The 20,764-nt window shown below is 43.5% G+C and overlaps 1 pseudogene; it reads right to left on the bottom strand.

Moving 5' to 3' along the window:
• Positions 1–16,424: 16,424 nt before the first annotated feature.
• The window catches only part of LOC143387612 (lysine-specific demethylase 5B-like), a 55,505-nt pseudogene continuing 51,165 nt past the window's right edge, over positions 16,425–20,764 (bottom strand).

Genomic DNA, 20,764 nt, shown 5'->3' with positions numbered 1-20,764 from the left:
CTGCTCAAGGTCAAGGCGGCTGCTCCCAGGGCTGGGAGAGCAGGACAAGGAAAGGGGCTGCCTCCTCCCCACCCGCTACGGGTTGTCTCGCTTGAGACAGCGTTTTCTCCCCAATCTGCAGAACCCTCTGTAGCTCAAGGCTAAGTTATTAGGCTCAGGAACCCCCCCCCCCCGTAGCCATTTGGGGCCCCTGAATCCCTTTCTTTTCTCCCCGCCCCAGTAAGTCTACCTACAGTGGTCACCGGGATGGTGGGGGCCTTTCATTCTAAAGGATGAGTGAGGAAGAGGAGGATCTCTGGGAGAAGATAAAGGTGCCTGGAGCCTGTGACAATAGGGTGGTGTCCAGGAAGAGGGGAGGAGGTAGGGAGGAAACCCCTAAATGATGGATTTTCCCTACGTGTTAGTTTGCTGAATATGTGAGACATCCCTTTCTTAAGACATCCCTTTCTTAAGATGGGTATTATGCTTAGTTTATAGATGGGGAAACAGTTCAGGTACAGTACTGGACCAAGGAGCCACACACAGCAAGTGGTGGCACTGAGGGAGAGTCTGGGGAAAAAGAGGATTGCAAGCACAGGGTGGAGCCCTAACCTACTCAGGATCCCTGGGGGCATGAGGAGGAAGGCACACAACTCACACAATACAGCACAACTCCAATACCCACTGTAACTCTTCCAGAGTCAGTTTTTATTAGTAGTGGTATTAGTATTAGTATTTATTGATTTATTTTACCACTGAGCTGCATCCCTAGCCCTTTTCGTTTTTGAAACAGGAACTGGCTAAATTGCAGAAGCTGTCCTGGAACTTGTGATCCTCCTGCCTCAGCCTTCCAACTTGCTGCAATTACAGGTGTGCTCCACATGTGCAGAGTCAAATTTTAATCAAGGAAGATGTGACTGTCATTATGTTGTTGTTCCCATGCAAAAGAGGATGTCCAACCCCTCTCTGAGCCAGGCATATTCAAGGACTTGTTTCTTGGACACAGGGACAAGCTCTTCTCCCCTTTATCTTTCATACTCCTAATACTGACAGTGTGTAACTACAGGACTGCAGTTCCCATGCTAACGGGGCTAACACACTTCAATTCTATGGCAGTTGGCCCAGCTGCGCGCATGCAATGAAAGCCTGTGTCAATCTGGTGCCCCAACTTCTCCTAAGCTTGCCTGGGAACCTAAGGTCAGGGGAAGCCAGCCTGCCTTCCCAGACTATTAGGAAGTCAATGCTGCAATCAATTTGGTTAAATGAAAAATGTGGTGTCCCTGGCTACAGCTTTAATGTTCTTTTAATTCATCAGGACCAGTAGTGTCTGAGTTATAAACCTAATCACGAGCTCAGAATCTCTCTCGCTTATTCCCCCAGGAGCTGGAAGAGCAAAGAATGGAAAAGACATCCACTCTCTCCACACCCAACCTATTATTATTTTCAACCACTCATCATTTTTAAAAGATGAGCCCTTGTAGTCTTAGTCCATCATCACTGATTTGCATGACCACTAGGGCAAACCCTCTGCCTGTATGCAAGATCATTCTGAACCCATGAAGGTAGGGGTCTGCCCATATAACATAGAGCTATATGGGGAGAAATCTACCTCCCTTGATTACATTGTTTTGCCACTTTCTACTAAACACTGCTTCCTCATAGCTTCATTCTCTAATTTTTCTCATGTAGGAAAGAAGAGAGAGCAAGGAACCAATTGCAGCATCTCCCTCCAAACGACTCTCTGGGGATGCAGAGTCTCTGTCCCCCTCCCCCACTTGCCACTAATCGGCACATAAAGCCCAGCATTTTTGTCCCTGGTTGCTCCCAGGTCTGCTAGCACTTACACTGAACACCTAGATTGCTTCCCCCTCTATCCTGGGAAGGTCTTTGTTCTCACACAGCTTTTCAAAGCCCTGCCTGTTGTCTGTCCTTAGAGTAAACAGAAGAGATCAGGCAGGAGCACCCTCCTTCCTGTCCACCTGCAGACCTGGCCAGCTCATTCCTGCCTCCTCTCCACACACTCAAACACAAACATGGGGCCAGGGATTGCCGTTCCCATCCCCTAGCCCACAAGCATCCATCTTATCTCTGCTTGTTGTTTCCAACAATTAAGCCAATAAAGGCTGGACCCGCCTCTGAACACACCTGCCCCACTGCAGGCACTCAGTATATGGGTCTATAAAACTGACATGCGGTTCCTGTCACTGAGGTCTTCTTCACTAGTGTTTTCTGCTCAGATTTTGTACACGTAGCAAGTTTGAATATATCTTGGTTTTATTTATATATATTTATAAAGTCCACTTAATTTTTAGACATCCTATAAAAATGCTTTCAATATAGAAGACACTAATTCAAGCCAGGCACAGTGGTGCACATCTGTAATCCCAGCAGCTCAGGAGGCTGAGGCAAGAGGATCATGAGTTCAAAGCCAGCCTCAGCAAAAGCAAGGTGCTAAGCAACTCAGTGAGACCCTGTCTCTAAATAAAATACAAAATAGGGCTGGGAAGGTGGTTCAGTGGGTGACTGCCCAAGTTCAATCCCTACTACAAAAAAAAAAAAGAAAAGAAAAAGAAAGAAAAGAAAAGAAGAAAAAAGAAAGAAAGAAAAGAAAAGAAGAAAAAAGAAAGAAAGAAAAGAAAAAGAAAGAAAAAACAGAAGACACTAACTCATCAGACAGAGGAGGATGAAACATGGGTAAAATAAAGTTAAATATTGTACAATCCATGTGATATAAGATATCTTATTTTTAGTTGTAACTAAAAATAAAAATCCTGGTTTCCTAACAAGGTGGTGAAGGCCAGCTTTTCCAGGAAGGCTATTAAATGAATTGTAATTATTTATGATCTGTGCAGTGAACAAAACAATAAAACAAATAACACGGAGCACAAATAAAACTCTTAAATACAACAGAATGGGGAGGGCTATTTATTTATAATTTAACACTCCTAGAAGGAAAGTGTCTGGAAGTTTTCAGGACCATATGACATACAGAAGAAAGTTGAAAAACTAACCACAGAATTTTATTAGATCCCAGGGACGAGAGGACATCATGAGGACTTCATGTTTTCACATTCTTGTCCGAAAGTAAAAATGATTCTCACATTCAAAGGGAATAATCTAAAACACCAGAGCAGACTTCCTCCCTCCTCAGTGGAGTCCCTGTCACACAGATTTATGTCCCAGACAAGTTATACTGAGCCTAAGTTTCTGCCCTTGTAATACAGAATAGGGTTCTGGACTATTCTACCTAATGTGAAAACTGCCACTTTCCCCAGCCACTCCCCCTTACACTCTTATGGTGACTCTAAAGATGTGGAAGAGATGCTGTGCGCAGGGAGGTGCGTACCTTCTGGGACGTGAGGAACAAATCAGAACTCAGATCTACAAGGGTAGGATGTCTTTCCTTTCCAGAGGGCAACCGTGGGCTTCGAAGCTACCCATCAGAAGGAGATGAAAAGCAAGTCAGTTGAAACACTTTCTGGAGAATTAATCCTCGCCCTTTAATACCCCAGCGTCCATTAAAACCTTTCATACGTTGGGGTTGTAGCACAGAACTGCCCTTGGATGAGCCCCAGCTGTGGGAGGTGAGTACCAGAAGCCACAGCAGAGGACACCAGGGAAGAGCTCTAGGATTGACACAGTCCTCTTTTGGGTTGCCCAGGTGCATCTGCCACCCTTCTCTGCACCTCTGGAGCCAGTTCTCTTAAGCTTCAGATCATCCATGTCCCCATGGGCTACCCAGTCAGCATTTTTTCCACTCACCTCCTAGGACAAGGTCTATTAGGACCCCTGCTAGGGGCTGGCAGTGTGGAGGGGACACTTACACACCTCCAAGAGTTCACAGCCTCCTGGAAGCAGGGAGTGAGATGATCAGGGATAGGAAAGTTAAAGGTACCATGAGAATGGCAGCGAGAGTCTCCAGGTCAGCGTGGCAGGAAGGCGGAAGCCATGACAGCCTTCCCTCCTAGAGGAACCTTTCAGCTACCTCCAGAGGAAGGACTAGTTCTCTGGGGAGGCAGTGAAGTCCAAGGCCGGCCAGGCAGAGACAATCCTGGTGTAAATGGGTAGAGTGAGCTTATCAAAGCGCTTGAGCTTTGTAGGGGGAAAGCTCTGTGACCTGGGATACCTTCTGAAACCTCAGCTTCCTTATCGTTGAATGGAGACCTCACCATCTCCCTTGAGGGGTTGTTGTGAAGATTAGGTGTATGTAAAGATTGAGCAGTGCATTAGCAAAAGGTATTATGCTCAGGGAAGTAAAAATAGTTCTGTGAGGTTGGAGTGCAGAGTGGGCTTGGGGAGCAGGGAGGCCAGGGCAAGACCAGCTGTGTGGATTAGGGCCTTACATTCAGGAGAAACTTGATCCATTTGTTTTTGTTGTTGCTTTGTTTTTGTTTTTGTTTGGCGGTGCTGGGGATTGAACTCAGAGCCTCACACATGTGCTTTTACCACTGAGCCACATCCCCGCCCACACACACACACCCCTTGTTGTTTAGGTTTTCTGGTACCAGGGATTGAACCCAGGGGCGATTAACCACTGAGCCACATCCCAAGCCCCCTTTTTATATTTTATTTAGAGACAGGGTCTGCATAAATTGCTTAGGGCCTCACTAAGGCTGAAGCTGGCTTTGAGCTTGCAATCCTCCTGCCTCAGTCTCCCAAGCCACTAGGATTAGAGGCTTTTGCCACTGCCTCCACCAAAACTTGATCCACTTGATTTTAGAAAAATCACTCAGTCTGAAATTAAGTTGAAGGACCCATAAGGACCCTTTTCCTGATGGCCTCTCAAAAGAGCCCACATAGCATAGTACTCACCATTTTGGATTCTAAAGCCAAACCACCTGATTTTGAATCTCAGTTCACCTCTCTCAGGCAGTAAGACCTTGGGCAGGTTAGTTCATTTATAGAAATATGCTAAGAACCAAACTAGGTAATCTAAGTATGTTAGTCAATCTTTTCATTGCTGTGACTCCAAAAACTGACAAGAACAACTTAAGAGGAGGAAAAGTTTATTTTGGCTCATGATTTCAGAGGTTCGGTTCTTGTTGGCCAAATCCATTGCTCTAGGTCCAAGGTCAGGCAGTACATCATGGCAGAAGAGCATAGAGGAGGAAAACTATTCATCCCAGACAGACAAGAAGCAGAGAGTGCAGGACGAGCCAGGGACAAAATGCGTAATCCCAAGGTACACACCCAATGACACCGCCTGCTCTAGCCATATGCTCTACCGCATACAGATGCCACCCAGTTTGTCCATTCAAATTATCCATCATATACCAATACTGAATTGGCTGAGAAAGAAATCAGGAAAACAATTCCATTCCCAATAGCCTAAACAAACAAACAAAAAAACTAGGAATGAATCTAACCAAGGAGGTAAAAGGTCTCTACAACAAAACTATAGAATATTGAAAAAAAGAAACTAAAGAAGACCTCAAAAGATGGAAAGACCTCCCATGTTCATGGATAGGCAGAATATTGTTAAAATGGCAGAATTAATATTGTTAAAATGGCCATACTACCAAAAGCAATATACAGATTCAATGCAATCCCCATCCAAATACCAATGACATTCTTTACAGAACTAGAAAAAAACAGTCCTAAATGTTATTTGGAAGACTAAGAGATCCTGAATATCCAAAGCAATTCTAAGCCAAAAAAAAGAATGCTGGAGGCAATACCTGACTTTAAATTATACTACAGAGCTATAGTTAAAACAAAACAAAACAAACAAACAACAACAAAAAAAAAACACGCTGCCTGTTGGGCTGGGATGTATGTAGCTCAGTGGCAAAGTGCTTGCCTCACATTTGTGAAGCCCTGGGTTCAACCCCAGTTCCAAAAGGGGGAAAAAAAGACCAGAGCCAAAAAAGAAAAAAAAAATGCATGGTACTGGCATAAAAACAGATGCATAGACTATTTTACGGTCGTCTGATTCTTGACAAAGGGGCCAAAAACATACATTGGAGAAAAGACAACCTTTTTAACGAATGGTGCTGGGAAAAATGGTTAATGAAACTCTATCCTTATCTCTCAGCCTGCACAAAAATCAACTAAAAATGGATCAAAGACCTAGAAATTAGACCAAAAATTATGCAACTCTGAGAAGAAAACATAGGGTCAATACTTCAGCATATAGACACAGTAAACAACTTTCTCAACAGGACCTTAAAGCTCAGGAATAATGCTGAGAGTTAATATATGGGATGGCATCAAATTAAAAAGCTTCTGCATAGCTGAGGAAACAATTAGGAATGTGAAGAGATAGCCCACAGAATGGGAGAGAAATCTTTGTTTGCTACTCCTCTGACAGAGGATTAATATCTAGAATATATACAGAACTAAAAAAAATTTATGCCAAAATGCCAAATAATCCGATTAATAAATGGGCAAATGAATTAAATAGACATTTATCAAAGGAAGAAATGCAAATAAAAAAATGTTCAACATCATCAACAATCAAACTATTCTGAGATTTCATCTCACAACAGTCAGAATGGCAGCCATCAAGAACACAAATAATAATAAGTGCTGGAGAGGATGTGAGAAAAAGTAACTTTTACACTGTTAGTGGGAATTGTAAATTAGTACAACCACTATGGAAATCAGAATGGAGGTTCCTCAAAAGATTAGGCATGGAACCACCACAAGATCCAGCTATACAGTTCTTTGGTATTTATCCTGAAGAATTAGTCATCTTACTGCAGTGACACATGCATACCCATGTTTATAGCAGCACAATGCACAATAGCCAAACCATGAAACCAGACTAGGTGTCCCTCAATGGATGAATGGATAACAAAAATGTGTTATACATACACAATGGAGTTTTATTCAGCTGTAAAGAAGAATGAAATTATGTCATTTGCAGCAAAATGGATGGAATTTGGGACCATTATGTTAAGCAAAATAAGCCAGCTAAAAAAGTTAATGGTCATATTTTTTTCTCTCATATGCAGAAGCTAGAGAGAAAAAAAATGAAAGGAAAGGTGGGGGCAGATCTCATGAAAATCAAAGGGAGATCAGTAGAGAAAAGGAACCATGGGGTGAGTAGGGAAAGAGCTGGGGAGTGATATTGGCCAAATTGTATTGCTAAATTATGTGCATGGATTATGAATATGTAACAACAAATCCCGTCATTATGTACAACTATAATATAATAATAAAAACTGTGTGGTGGGGGAAACAAACTATTCATCAAAGCCAGATGTGATGGCACACACCTATAATCCCAGTGACTTGGGAGGCTAAGTCAGGAGAATGGCAAGTTTGAAGCCAGCCTTATCAACTTAGTGAGACCCTGTCTCTAAAGAAATAAATAAATGATTCAGAATGTAGTTCAGTGGTAAAATGCCCCAATTCAACCCCCAGAACCAATAAAAAAAATCAAATTATTCATTAAATGAATGAATCCCTAATTTGATTACAGCACTCATAACGTAATCATTTTGTCTCCGAACATTCCTACATTAACGGGAATTTGGGGGGATACCTCATAATCAACCGATAACTCTTAAGTATCCAACATGGCGGTAGATGTTGTAGCAAGAGCTGAATGAATGTTGGGCATTATGGTAACTTATTCCTTAGCTCCAGAAGGCCAGCAACTGGAGATTCCCCACATCATTTGCCTTGGAGAGGCTGAGTGACTTTCCCAAGGAAATCCAGTGAGTCTAGAAATCTGCTTACCACCTCATTCTCAGTGGCCTGGCTGGGGGAAGGTTTGAAGACCATTGAATGCCCTGAACTAGACCCCCCCACACACACACACAGAGGACATAGCATCAGATATGTCCTCCTTTCTGCATGAATGATTGCCCTGTGTGTGCAGCTAAGACCCACCAGCATGGCAGTCTGTGGGCTTGGCTACCTGGGTTCAGAGCACTGAGTGCATGCTTCTCCTGGTAAGTGTCTGCCACAAGAGAAGCTTGCCTCAGGCCTGAGGTTCTCTTCTTCCAGTCAGGCCAGTCACCTTGAGATTTTCCACTTTTACTTATGCAATTCCATCTCTAAAGGTCTGAGCTTTCTGGGACTGACTTGCTCTTTTTGCCAGGAACAATGAATATGCCTGGCCTCAGTCCCAATTGAGGTGACTTTGCTCACAGTGGCTGGAGGCTGAGGGATGTGGTGGAGCTGCCACCCATCTGCCAGCAAGTTCCTGAGGGCAAGGTCCCAGCATAGACCTGCACATCTATCTCCTGCGTGTAGCAGGCACTGGAACCTTAAAGAGGCTGCTGAATGCGTTTCCAACGTGGCTCAATTACCCGTTTAGTAAAAAAGAATGTTCACTGGGTTTTCTGAAATGAGGCTTTCATAAGCCTCACCAAACCTGGGGTAGAACAAGAAACTCACAGCCTATGGGGAGTTAGTAGCTGTGTTGGGGAGTGTTTAGGAATGGCTTATTGCTTTGGAGAGCCACATGTCGCAGAGGCGAGGCTCAGGGGTACTCAGAGGGTTTTCATTTTGCTTTTGAGGTTCAGACTCTGGGTTCAAATTCTAGTTCCTCTACGTACCAGCTAGATGGCCTTTTACTTCTCTGAATTCAAGTTTCTTATCTGTAAAGTGGGCATGATAATACTGACCCCGCTGGGATTTGGTAAAGATTGAGCCTGCATTAGGCATTGTGCTAGTTTTACCATTTTTCATGGTTATGGGTGTCATTTGAAATGCCTCTTCCTCACCTTTCCCTAAACACACACCTTCTTCTGGTCATTCCCTAAAGATACTGAACACAGACTCCTAGGACCATTTCATTTGGTTCTTCTCCACTCACATATCCAAAATTTGTTCCCAGCCTCAATACCCAAAGGTCCTCCTGGGCCAAAGCCTTTACTGGAACAATTTGCCATCAGTGCCTCTGGCTGATCTTAGGTACCACTTAAGGGAGTGGCAATCAAGCCAAACATTTAGGGAGAGGGGAAATAGGGCCTAAATGACACTGGGGATCTCATAGCCAGTCTTATTTTTCTTCTCTAGTTCTACTACAATTACGTATTCCCAGGAGAACAAGAAACTAGAATGATCTGTTTTCTTAGTTCCCTCCTGCACTCAACTTTGAGTTCCTTTGAACACAGGGCTTATATTCCTTAAGGTCATGAATCTATAAAACCCAGTGCAGGGCTACGAATATAGGAGATAGGTGCTCAATGTGCTGGGCAATTCATTGAGATCATCACTAGCTTAGGGCTTGCCTCCTATCAATCAACTGAGAGAACAAGGATTCAGAGCTTCGGTTTAAGGTCAATAACCAATCTTCTCCCAAACAGCAAGCAAGTTAGATTTAGATGATGAACTGAAAGACTACACATTGCAGAAGACAGATCCTTACCTCTGGCTAAGGGTTGGCCATGTAGATGTAAATGAATTCAGAGTGACCTTGGGTACCTAAGTGTTTCTCTCTACAAGGCCTAGCTCAGGTCTGGGAAATAGGATGGGAGAGCAGTTTAATCTTGGTCCTCTGCTGCCCTCTTCTGTTGTTTATTAGAAGTTCCTGGTGGCTTTAGCTTCACAGTCTGAAAAACACCCAATCTTCTAATACCCCTTCTCCCCACACCCTCATGGTTTCAGTGCATGAGGTTAATATTAGAAGCAAGAAAGCTGTGATTGCCACAGTTTCTAGTTCAGACTAGAAAATAGACTATGGTCTTTCCGGGCAAAAAGCACCAACATTGAGCATTTCTTCCCTTCTGAACCCTGTACTTCCCTCCACTGAGGATCTGGCAGACATGGAACAAGTACATGCATGCTCCTAAACTCTAAAGCTAATACTTAAGGGCACAATTATGCATCAAAATTCCATCCTTACCTACAGGGAAATATTACCTTGTGTTTCGAGGATTAAATATACATAAAGTCCTAGGAATAGTATCTGAGGCAGGAGGATCACAAGTTCAAAGTCCGTCTCAGCAACTTTAGTGAGGTTCTGTCTCAAAGTAAAAAGGGCTGAGGTTGCAGCTCAGTGATTAAGTCCCCATAGGTTCAATTCCTAGTACCAAAAGCAAAACAGGCTAACAAAAAAAGAGGGCCTCGACCTTATTTTCCCTTGAATTGAAAAACAAACCTATCCAAAGACACTTTGGCCCTGCATGGTGGCACAGGCCTATAACCCCACAGACTTGGAAGCTGAGGTAGGTGAATCATATGATCAAGCCAAGCCTCAGCAATTTAGTGAAAATGTATCTCAAAAGGGACCCATGGCTCAATCCCCAACACACACCCCCACCCCAATAAAAAGACTGATTTGGGCGGAAATCAATGTATAGAGACCCAATGGCTTTCTCTGCTAGATAGGGCTGGAGCCCAGCTGGGCCTGGTGACACACAACTATAATCCCAGCTACTCAGGAGACTGAAGCAGGACAATCACAAAATTGAGGTCAGCCCAAGCAATTTAGCATGACTGTTTCAAAATAAAAATTTAAACATTTTTTAAAAGGATTTGGAGGTAGCTCAGTGGTGTATTGCTGAAAAATCAAAAAACTAAAAATGGCTGGAGCCTTAAAAGCCCTAATAATCATATTGAAGTTTGCCTAAACTCACTCTAGTTTGTTTATCTCCTTGTGACCAACCTGAACAGGACCAACCTACATGGACAAGGCCAGAGGATCCATGGCACTTATAGAAAGCAAATAGTGCCATCTGGTGGCCACGCCAGGAGTGGCAGCTCCTTAAGTCTAGCAGTGGCTCAAAGAGGGTGTGCTCAATCAGTGGAAAATCATCACCGAGCTGGGAGCTTGGACACCCAGGCACATCACCTCCAAATCCTCCTCTGATTTGCTTTCTGGACAGCGCTTCTATAGTCCTATAGGATCCTGAAGGAGCTTCTTTGAGCAGTGGGTGGTATGGGGGGTGGGGGATAGAAATGGAGAGAGCAAGGAAATGAACAAAGTCCAGGAACTTGTGCCCAGGGTCTGCTTTCCCTTGTGAAACTGCCTGAGAACACCAGCAGTATCTAGTGGGGTTAGTTATGAAACACCCTGTAGTGACTATGTGTTCTCAGTCTCAGTAGGGAAAAGGAAGTAGGGTATTGGGCCTATGGAGGCGAGTGGGGGGTGGTGTCGTTCTAGTGTTAAATGCTAAATGTGGCTGCTAGTTTTCAGACATCTCTAAAACACAAAAGCACCTCCCAACCAGGGCCACAACTAAGAATCCAGTGGTTGGAGGTTAAATCCTGAGTCACATCTGTCCACTCTATTCCCTTCAGGCTGGGAGAAAGGGGAAGGTGGAAGACTTAGAAAGGAAGCAAGATCACCCACCTGAGTGCCCATATTCTTGGTTCTCTGAAACCTGTAGAAAGTTGTGGAAAGGAACCTGCAAATCAGAGCAACAGGCTCTGCCCTTAGAATAGGGTGCCTACATCAGTCTCATCTTATGCCCAAAGTTCATATCTCCTATCTTGGCAAGTTACCATCTTTCAGTTTTCAGACCTGTGAAATAGGGAAATCGGGCTCTTTGCCACATACACCCTGAAAGGTGATCCTCAGGAATAGTAGACCAGCTTTGAAGAACACAATTCCAAGCAGACTAACTACCAATGCATCACAGCTGCTGCAGAGGAGTTGCCTCATCTGTAATGGCAGTTGTCTCCTGGGAGCTTAGAACATTTTTACAAATACTGAACCACATGATGTAAAATTAGAGATTGACCCCAATCCTATTTCTACATTCCTTCTCTAACATGTGCATTCAGTCTTGGCCTGCTGAGCACTTAAGTCTGCTCAGGTCCTCATCCACAAACTAAAATTGTTTTAAAATTTAACTGAGTATTTTTCATCCTTTATTTTTGCAGTACTGGGGATTGAACCAGGCAGGGGTGCTATATTATCTAAATATATCAACCAGTCCTTTTTAGACTTTAAGACAGGGTCTTGCCAAGTTACTGAAGGTATTATCAAGTTGCAAAGGCTAGCCTTAAACTTGCAATCCTTTTGCCTCAGCCTCCTGAATCCTTGGGATTTACGAGTGGGGCAAAGAACAGCAGCTTCTAGCCAAGAAAGTTTGCCAGGAGCTGAAATTTTTGGTGTATCCTAAAACAGCAAATAATGTTTCCTTGGAAAGGCTTTTTTTTTGGGGGGGGGGGGTGCTGGGATTGACTCAGGTTCTCCTGCATGTTGGGCAAGTGCTCCACCACTGAACCGTATCCCAGACCCAGAAGGGCAATTTTTTTTTTTTAAAAAATGTCTGTTCCTCCTGAAGGGAAAGCAAAAAGAATAGTCCTTTGGCCTCCACTCACCTGAACAGATCAAATGATCTCACCATTCCAATTCCATTTTGGTAAGCAGGTTATCCTGAAAATTAAAAACACACTCAAACTCACCAGATCACAGCCCTTCACCTTATGTAATTAACCCAAAACTAAAACAGGGAGCTGGATTATCCATTCTGTTGTTGGCTCTATATATATTCCACTTATACTAAGGAAAATGTACAGGTGCATTCCAATGTCATCAGTATTTAAACATGAAAATTTGTTTACATAAATTTCAAAGTGAAATATATACTTTACAAATTGTTTATGCCTTAAAAATTGATTTACAACAGTATTGCTTTATACAATTTTTTGTTTAGGCAACTTTCAATAACATTTCTAGTACACAAGTTATACATGAAACCTCTAATGTGAAGAGGCTTAAAAAGCCACGTGCAGAGGACTGGGAACAGAGAGCCATCAGAGATGAAGCCATCGCTCAGGTGTTTCTTAGACACTAATTGAGGAAGGATCCCGGTCCTTAAAGGATTCGACACTGAGATCTTTACTGCTTTCCTCAGATCTTCCTCCCAACAGGCAGCATTTCCTCAGGAGGGAATTCAGTTTTACACAGCATCACAGCAGGGAAAAGCCAACGTAATATAGGCTGACCTCTAGCACATGTAAGTAAGCCTGTACTGAGTGAACAGCTCGGGTTCAATGCCTGGCATACAGGCAGACTCAAAATACTCAGTAATTCCATTTCCTATTACAGGAATATAGCACCTGTGATCCATTCCAGATTGAGTTGAAACCTAGGTAGGTTGAACCCACAAAGACACCCGTGGGCACTAAACACCAATCAAGGCTTATTTCAAGCTAGAAGCAGGTCTTAATGGACTGCCAAATATCAGAGGGGGGGAAAAACCACGGGGGTGGAGGGCAAGAGGTGGGGGCAGAGATCCACTACACAATGGTACATAAATGCCAAGTTTTAGCTCCTTTCAAGTTGGCATCTGCTCCGTTCTCAAGTTTATCTTCCACTGATACCCAAAAGCTTGTGTTGCTTTTTATGGTGGGTATAATGGCAAATAAGGTGCATCTCATTACTGAAGATTCAAAGCCTCAAGACCTTCACATCTTATTTTCTTAAGCTCTGCATGGCAGAATGAAATAGGGTAACAAGTCTGTACCCACCTCCACTGCCCAAAGTGGCACCTCTGCTTTAGGTTCATTCACCTTGAGACAGAAAAGTGAATCCTACCTCTTAGAGGACCAAGAAAGTTGGTGATAAAGATGTTAACCTCTCTTACAGCTAGTCCAAATGACACAGTCTTTATTTTTCCCCCAGGCTGGAGGCTTTTTTAAGAAAGCCATTTATTTAATATAAGAAATCCCTTAAGTGAGGCACAGTGGCACATGACTTTTTTCCCAGCTACTTGGGAGGTTGAGGCAGGAGGATTACAAGTTTGAGGCCAGCCTCAGCAACTTAGCAAGACCATGTCTCAAAGTAAAAAAAAAAAAAAAGTGGCTGGGATGTGGCTCAGTGGTTAAAGTGTTCCTGGGTTCAATACCTAGTACCAAAAGTGGATTGGGGTGGGGGGCGGGGGGGTCTGGGGATGTAAGCTCAGTAGCAGATCGCCCCTGGATTCAATCCACAGTACTGCAAAAAATAAATAGAAATAAAAAAGGCTAGGGACACAGTTCAGTGGCATAACACCCCTGGGTTTAATCCCTGCTATCAGTCAGGGTAGGGAAAAGAAAAAAAGGAGATCTGGAAGAAAAAGCAACCACTTCACAGGTGAAGTGACAGCACTCCTCATCTACCCTTTGCTGGCGAAGTCCCCGGACTTGCTCTTCACCAATGAGTTCCTCCTGGCTCAGGCTCTACCTCCCTCAACCCTTCTCTCTGAGCTCAGGGGGCTGCAGAACTACTGAGATGAAAACTCAAGTGTCAGTTGGTGTGTATCTTCCTCATATTTCCAGTAAGGTATGAGGTTTCTCTGGAGTCCAGGCCAGTTTTTAGATAACAAAAATTAGTCTGTGGTCACATTGGGTACGCAATGGAAGCAAAAACGTGCTCTGTTCATTTGCAGTGTTTGATAGCGTGCAAGACAGCAGAACTGAAAGAAAATGCCAGGCATTGTCATTTACTGGCAGTATAACTGTAGGCAACCGATGCTGTCTATATTTCTAGCTTCAGCACATGTTTTAAAAAAAAAATGATCAGTGGTTCCCACCTGGGGGAGGGGTGGCTCAAATACACACCTGCCTATCTTTCCCCCTCAGAGATGAAGATAATACCTCACCAAAGAGGCTATTGTTGGAGATTGTGCACAACTTACAGATGAAGAAAGACTATTGGGGTTGGATGGAGGGGAGGGGTGGGGGTGTCTTGTACAACATGGGTGAGAGCTCTCTAAAGGCATAGGCTTTATTTTAGCAGCAGTCTTCTTTGCCCCTTGCAACGCTGGGGGTGGAACCCAGGGTCCTGTGCAAGAGCTACTCCCGAGCCCAAGCTTGTCCTCTTTCAAGCTTTCTTTCTCAGTGGAAGGTGAGGACTGGGTCAGCTGGTATCTTGTTCCAACACCAGGGGTGGGGTGAGGTGGGGTTAAGAATTTGGATACTAAAAAGGCCAAACCACTGTTATTCCAGATTGTGCACTGGAAGCTATGCATTTCTTTTGGCCCCATAACCCCCATGAGACAAGGAGAGACATCACAATAACTGCAGGAAAACTGACTAGAAGTCATTCTTAAAGAGATTTAATTATTTGAATTGCATAAAAGGGGGTAGTACTTTTAAATCTCTGCTACATCACAAACTGCTTTTTGTTGTTTTATTTTATTAAAGACCCACTAGAGTTTTACGTCTGCAGGTTTATGGCTATAGAATATGGGAGAAAGAGGAGAGGAAGAGTGAGCAACAGTTTCTTCTGTTGACCAGGATGCCCTCTCCACTACAGAGGAGAGCTCTTTCAAAAGAAAAGGAGGGAAACAGATGTGGCAGTCCACGCCCCATAACCATCCAGCTCCAGATCCAGAGTTAGAAAGGGACAGGAAGGAAACCAGGAAGGCGGAGCCTGGGCGTTCACAAGTTTCCCCTTCAGCCCTCACACTAAACCCAACCCTCTATGAGGATGAAACTTCCTTAGATTTCCTTCCAATATCTTAACCCTAAATCAAGTTTCCCTGTCAACTGAAATATAATAGGTGTCATTTCCACAAGGAGGGCTGACTTGAGGGTTGACTCACCAACATTCTGAAGTTTTTATTAAAATAGAGCATGGCTTTAAAGACAGGTTCTTGTCTTCAAAGACTGAGGGGTTCTTTTAGTGGGGCCTGGAGGCATATGACCCACCAAAAAGAGCAGGATGCGAAAGAAGAAACCCCCATGTTGTTCGCAGGCATACACTCACTGCCACCACAGCCTGGCTGGGCAGAAGTCAAGGCAAGCGACCCCTTCTGGTTCTGCAAGCCCACAAGGCAGAGGAGCAAAGGAAGCTGTTCTAATGACTCTAAATAACCAGCATATAGTGTAGTATTAGGACCAAGGATTTATTCCACAATATAAACTGCAACATTTGATACAAGCTAACAAAAAATAGGGGAGGGAGGAATGGGCAGGGAGAAAGCCAAAATACAGCTGTGGCAATTACTTACAGAGCAGTCTCTTTTCTACATCACTAGTTCATCAGTGACACTAGAAACTAGACATTTGCGTTCTGTACATCAACCAAATGCTAAAGCACCAACACACTGTTCAGGAGTTTGTTTTGTTTTGTTTTAATTCCAGCCCTGAAACCAACATAGAAGTTATTGCTCAGATAAATAAACCTAGTCTACCAGAAAAAAGAAAAGTGGATAAAGAAAGGAAGAAACAAACGAAAATCCCAAAAGTGGAAAAACTTAAAATCCCCAATGTGGTAACAGAGTAAACAAGAGAAGGATTCCTCAAATGAGGATTTACTGGAATTTCTGGTGCCCCTCTGGGCACTGAAACTGAGTTGGGTCTTAATCCGGTAAATCCCAGACAGAGGTACAATTTCAATGCTGTACATGAAAAGGTGCAAGCTTCAATGCCTTCCAAATTGGTGGTAACCCCTGCAAAAAACAGTCAGCGTTTCAAACCTCAATAACCACAAACAGCTCTTAAGGAAAAAAATACAAAAAGTGTCAAAAAAATTTTTAGTTGCTTTTTCTTTTTTTCAAAGAGTTCTGGAAAAATGATCCCATGAGGAATAGAAATAGCACCATGTACAGACTGGCTTGAACACCAGTCCTGTAGCTTTGCTGAGATTTGAGGAAATCTTCTTGGTTGGAGTCCTGAATTACATTAAGTGGGGGTGTTTGTTTTGTTTTTACTTTCGGGTTGGTGCGTCCTTCCCAGTACAGCGCACACAGATGTAGTCTTCTTTCTCTGCCATCTCTGGAGAAACACCAACACAGACCTGATGAAACCACTGATTGCAGCTGCCATCACACTGGACCCAGTCCACCTGGTTACAAAGAGCAGGAAGATGGGGTGTTCAGAGGAAAGAATGCCATTCAAAATTGGGCAGGCCAGCCTCAAGATATTCAGGCCGTTTGCCATTAACAGCCACCGTCCCACCACTGGGACCAAACGAGTGTAGCTGGCCCACCAGCCAAAGCAACCGAGTCAAAGTCATCTTCAAGTCGTGACTGCTTTGGGGTTAAGACAGTGCTGCCCTGTGACAGTAAGCAAAAGGGCATTATGTCAGCATCCCTTCCACCTTCTTAGCGCCGGGACGGTGAAAGCTGGAGGAGCAAGAAAAGGAAAAAGGGAAGAAAGAGAGTTTCTTCAAGAGAAGGGAGGAGAACCAGGAACGATGGTAAGAGCAGAAATATCAGTGGGAGGAGGACTGAGCAATCCATTCAGATCAGCTCAAAGCAGATAAGCAGAAGAGAAAGTCCCAGCGAGATGAGGTCTAGCTTACAGGGTTTCTGAGTTAAGGGAAAGCACGTCCTCTACGGCCCAAACCTCACTGACCTCATCTCCTTCTGGCTGCAGGCAGCTCGCAGCTGGACAGATGGCATCTTCATCCTCAGAGTCTTCCTGTTCCGAATAGGACGTGTCTGAGGGCAGGGAATGAGTTTCAGCAGAACGAACTAACTCATAGCTACGCTCTCTCTCTCTAACTTGAAATTGTTCATGTCCTTAGGGTGGCTCAGTTTGATTTTCTTCTTTTTGGGGGTCCTCATTTTTTTAACTCGATCCCACCGTTCACTGGAGAGGCCTTCTCTCTCCAGGCGTCTCTTCAGTTTCCTCTCAAGATTGTTGATTCCATCTCTCTTTCCTCGACAGCAATCATTCTGGGTGGAAGATGAACAAATTCAATTTTAGCCTACAGTTTTCCTACTACTAAAATTAGTGAAGCTAAAGGAAATGGACGAATGAGCCTGGCATGGTGGCACACACCTGTAATCCCAGCTACTTAGGAGGCTGAGGCAGAAGGAACACAAGTTCAATACCAGTCTGGACAACTTAGTAAGTCTTTGTCTCAAAATAAAAAGGGGTGAGGATGTAGCTCTGCAGTTGAGCACCTGCCTGAAATGTGCAAGGCCCCAGATTCAATCCCCAGGACCACAGAAAGGGAAAATAGGTGAATAAAAAACCAAATTATTCCCCTGGTGAATATCCTGCATCCTAAACATCACCACCACCTTCCCCCTCCAATTCTATGGACAACCATTTGACTTTAACTTCCTTCCTTCCTCTTTGTTAGTGCTACAAAGAAGACTAGGAAAAAATAATGATTTGCCTTAAATTACTCAACCAGCACCAGGAGATGCAAGATCCTTCCAAAGATTCTTTTCATCAAATCAGGGAGTGACTGGCCACTTACATAGTTTCTATCTGGGTGTTTATGTCTACCCTTTGATCTGCTGGCTCCTAAGGAACCAGGCTATTAGTTCCTTCTTTAAAACCATACACCCCTACCCCTCATAGAAACATTATCTGAACACAATAATGGTGCTAGGGGCTGGGATTGTGGCTCAGTGGTAGAGCACTTGCCTAGCATCTGTGAGGCACTGGGTTTGATTCTCAGCACCACATATAAATAAATAAAATAAAGGTCTGCCAACAACTAATAAAAGTATTAAATAATAATAATGGTGCTATATTATTTGCTATCATAATGAAAAATAAATCCTAAATGCTGGTATTAGCCCCTGTATTATCTTTCATGAGATTCTTCCCTAATATGGCTTCAGTCTTCCTGGTAAGTTTCTATTTTCAGGGGCCTGAAGTGCCAGGTCAGTTAGTTCACTAGAAGGAAGCAGAAATAGTGCCCTTAACTTGGCTAAGAATTAGGACAGTGTAGAGAACCCTTCAAGTCAGCCAGCATTCAAGATGAGCATCCTCAATCTTCACACCAGCTGCCTTGTTCAGGGAGTAACAAAAGCATTTGTTCAATGTTGACTCTGGAATTATCTTTGATTTTTGAAATTGTTATAATTAAAAGCCCTCTCAGCTATAATTATATTTTCACCTCTTAGTATTTCTGTGATAGGACAAAAAAAAAACACTAACTCTCACTATTATCACATGGTAATGATGAAACATACACCTTACTAAAAAGAAATAAAAAAAAAAGAAATTCACACAGTCACCTCAAACAAGACCCAAACACAGGCCATAAGCTTAAACTGTAGCAAATGGTGGCTGGTGCCTACCTTCTCATGGACACCCTTAAGAGCAAGCTATAAGGCAGACACCAGGCACCCTTTTGTGGATTAAAAATATCATCTCAAAGCCTTTGTGCTTCTGCTGCCTCCAGCAGCCTCAGACACTCACCTTCTCACTGCTGGGTCTAACTGGTGAGTTTCGGTCAGTTTGGTGAGCAGGGCTTGGCTTTGCAAGTAGAGTCTGGTAAAGTTCCTGAATTTCAGGAAGGGATACCTGGAGCAACTGGGCTTCCATCAATAGCTCATTCACTTCTGGACTGATGCCTGTTTAAGACCAGACCCAATCAAAAGGATGACAACAAAGAGTGTTCACACATGTGCATTCAGGCCTATGAAATTTACAGAAGGACTGCCTTTCATAACACTTCCACCCTCTATCCTCCTTAAATGGCATTCAGTTCAAGCTAAGTTCACTTAATGTGCCCAAAGCCCCAAACTAGATTTCCTAAGACTCCTTATTACTAGAGAAGTATTAACTTCATCCCTTTGCTAATTGCTAATACAGAAAAGACAGTACCTCTACCCTGACAGCTCTATTAGAAAACTCAGAAACAAGCTGCTAGCTCAGGGCATGAATAATCTGAGTGGATCAAGGGGCTCTGACCACAAGACTAGATGCACACTGAGAAGGAGTGACGAAGGCTCAGGATTCCAACTGCAGCTTTTGGCAGAAATCATGGGGTAGTCATTTATAAGTCAGAAAAAGAAGGTAGGCCAGGCATAGTGGGGCACACCTGTAACTCTAGCTACTCAGCAGGCTGAAGCAGAAGGATCACAAGTTCAAAAGCAGCATGGGTAACTTAGCAAGACTCTGTCTCAAAAGAAAATTTTTTTAAAGGGCTGGGTGTAAATCAGTGGTGCAGCATCTGCTAGCATGCATGAGGCCCTGAATTTGATCCCAAATAAATTGGGATGGTGTAGGTTTTAAATGTGTATTATCTCTGAGATCCTCCACAAATCTCTTAGGTAATTTAATAAGACAGTCCATGACTTAGCACCTGACTTAAGTACTTTCTGCTTAATTATTAGTTGTACGGGACTGACCCTTCTGTCCCTGAAAGCAATAGACAAGGCCTTTCTCTCTGTTTCTTTCACACTTATAAAACTTAAACATTATCCCTCTTCCCTACCTAGTGAATGCACATTAACCCATATCCTACATTTAACAATGAAGTTCTGCTGGGTGCAGTGGTACATGCCTGTAATCCCAGTATTTTGGAAGGCAGAGACAGAAGGATTGCCAAGTTTGAGGTCAGCCTCAGCAATTCATCAAGACCCACGGGAACTTGAAACCCAGTCTCCAAGTAAAAAAATAAAAGGGCTGGGCATGGGGTGCAAGCCTGTAATCCCAGTAGTTAGAGAGGCTGAGACAGAGGAAAATTTTAAAGCCAGCCTCAGCAACTCAGTGAGGCCCTAAGCATCTCGTTGAGACCCTGTCTCTAAAGGACTGGCGTGGGGCTGGAATTGTAATTCAGTAGTAGAGCACTTGCCTGGCATGTGTGAGGCCCTGGGTTCAATCCTCAGCACTAAAAATAAAGATACTGTGTCCATATACAACTAAAAAACTATTTTTAAAAAGGGCTGGGGATGTGGTTAATGGTTAAGTGCCCCTGGGTTCAATCCCGGGTAGCAAAAAAATAAAAGGGGTTGGGATGTAGCTCAGTGGTAGAGCATCCTGGGTTCCATCCCTAAAAGACAGTACCTCCACCCTGACAGCTTCTACTAGAAAACTCAGAAACAAGCTGCTAGCTTGTACCAAAAGGAAGAGAAAGAAAGGGGGCTCAAAGCTGATTTTCATTTTATTTTTTCCCTACCACTGAGCTACATCTCTAGCCCTTTTTATTTTTTATTTGAGACAGGGTCTCAATAAGTTTCCCAGGCTAGCCTTGAAC

This window comes from Callospermophilus lateralis, unplaced genomic scaffold (genome assembly GCF_048772815.1).
Source record: "Callospermophilus lateralis isolate mCalLat2 unplaced genomic scaffold, mCalLat2.hap1 Scaffold_146, whole genome shotgun sequence".
NCBI classification, from domain to species: Eukaryota; Metazoa; Chordata; class Mammalia; order Rodentia; family Sciuridae; genus Callospermophilus; species Callospermophilus lateralis.
The sequence above is the reverse complement of the archived record's forward strand: the minus strand, read 5'-3'. Positions and strand labels throughout refer to the sequence as shown.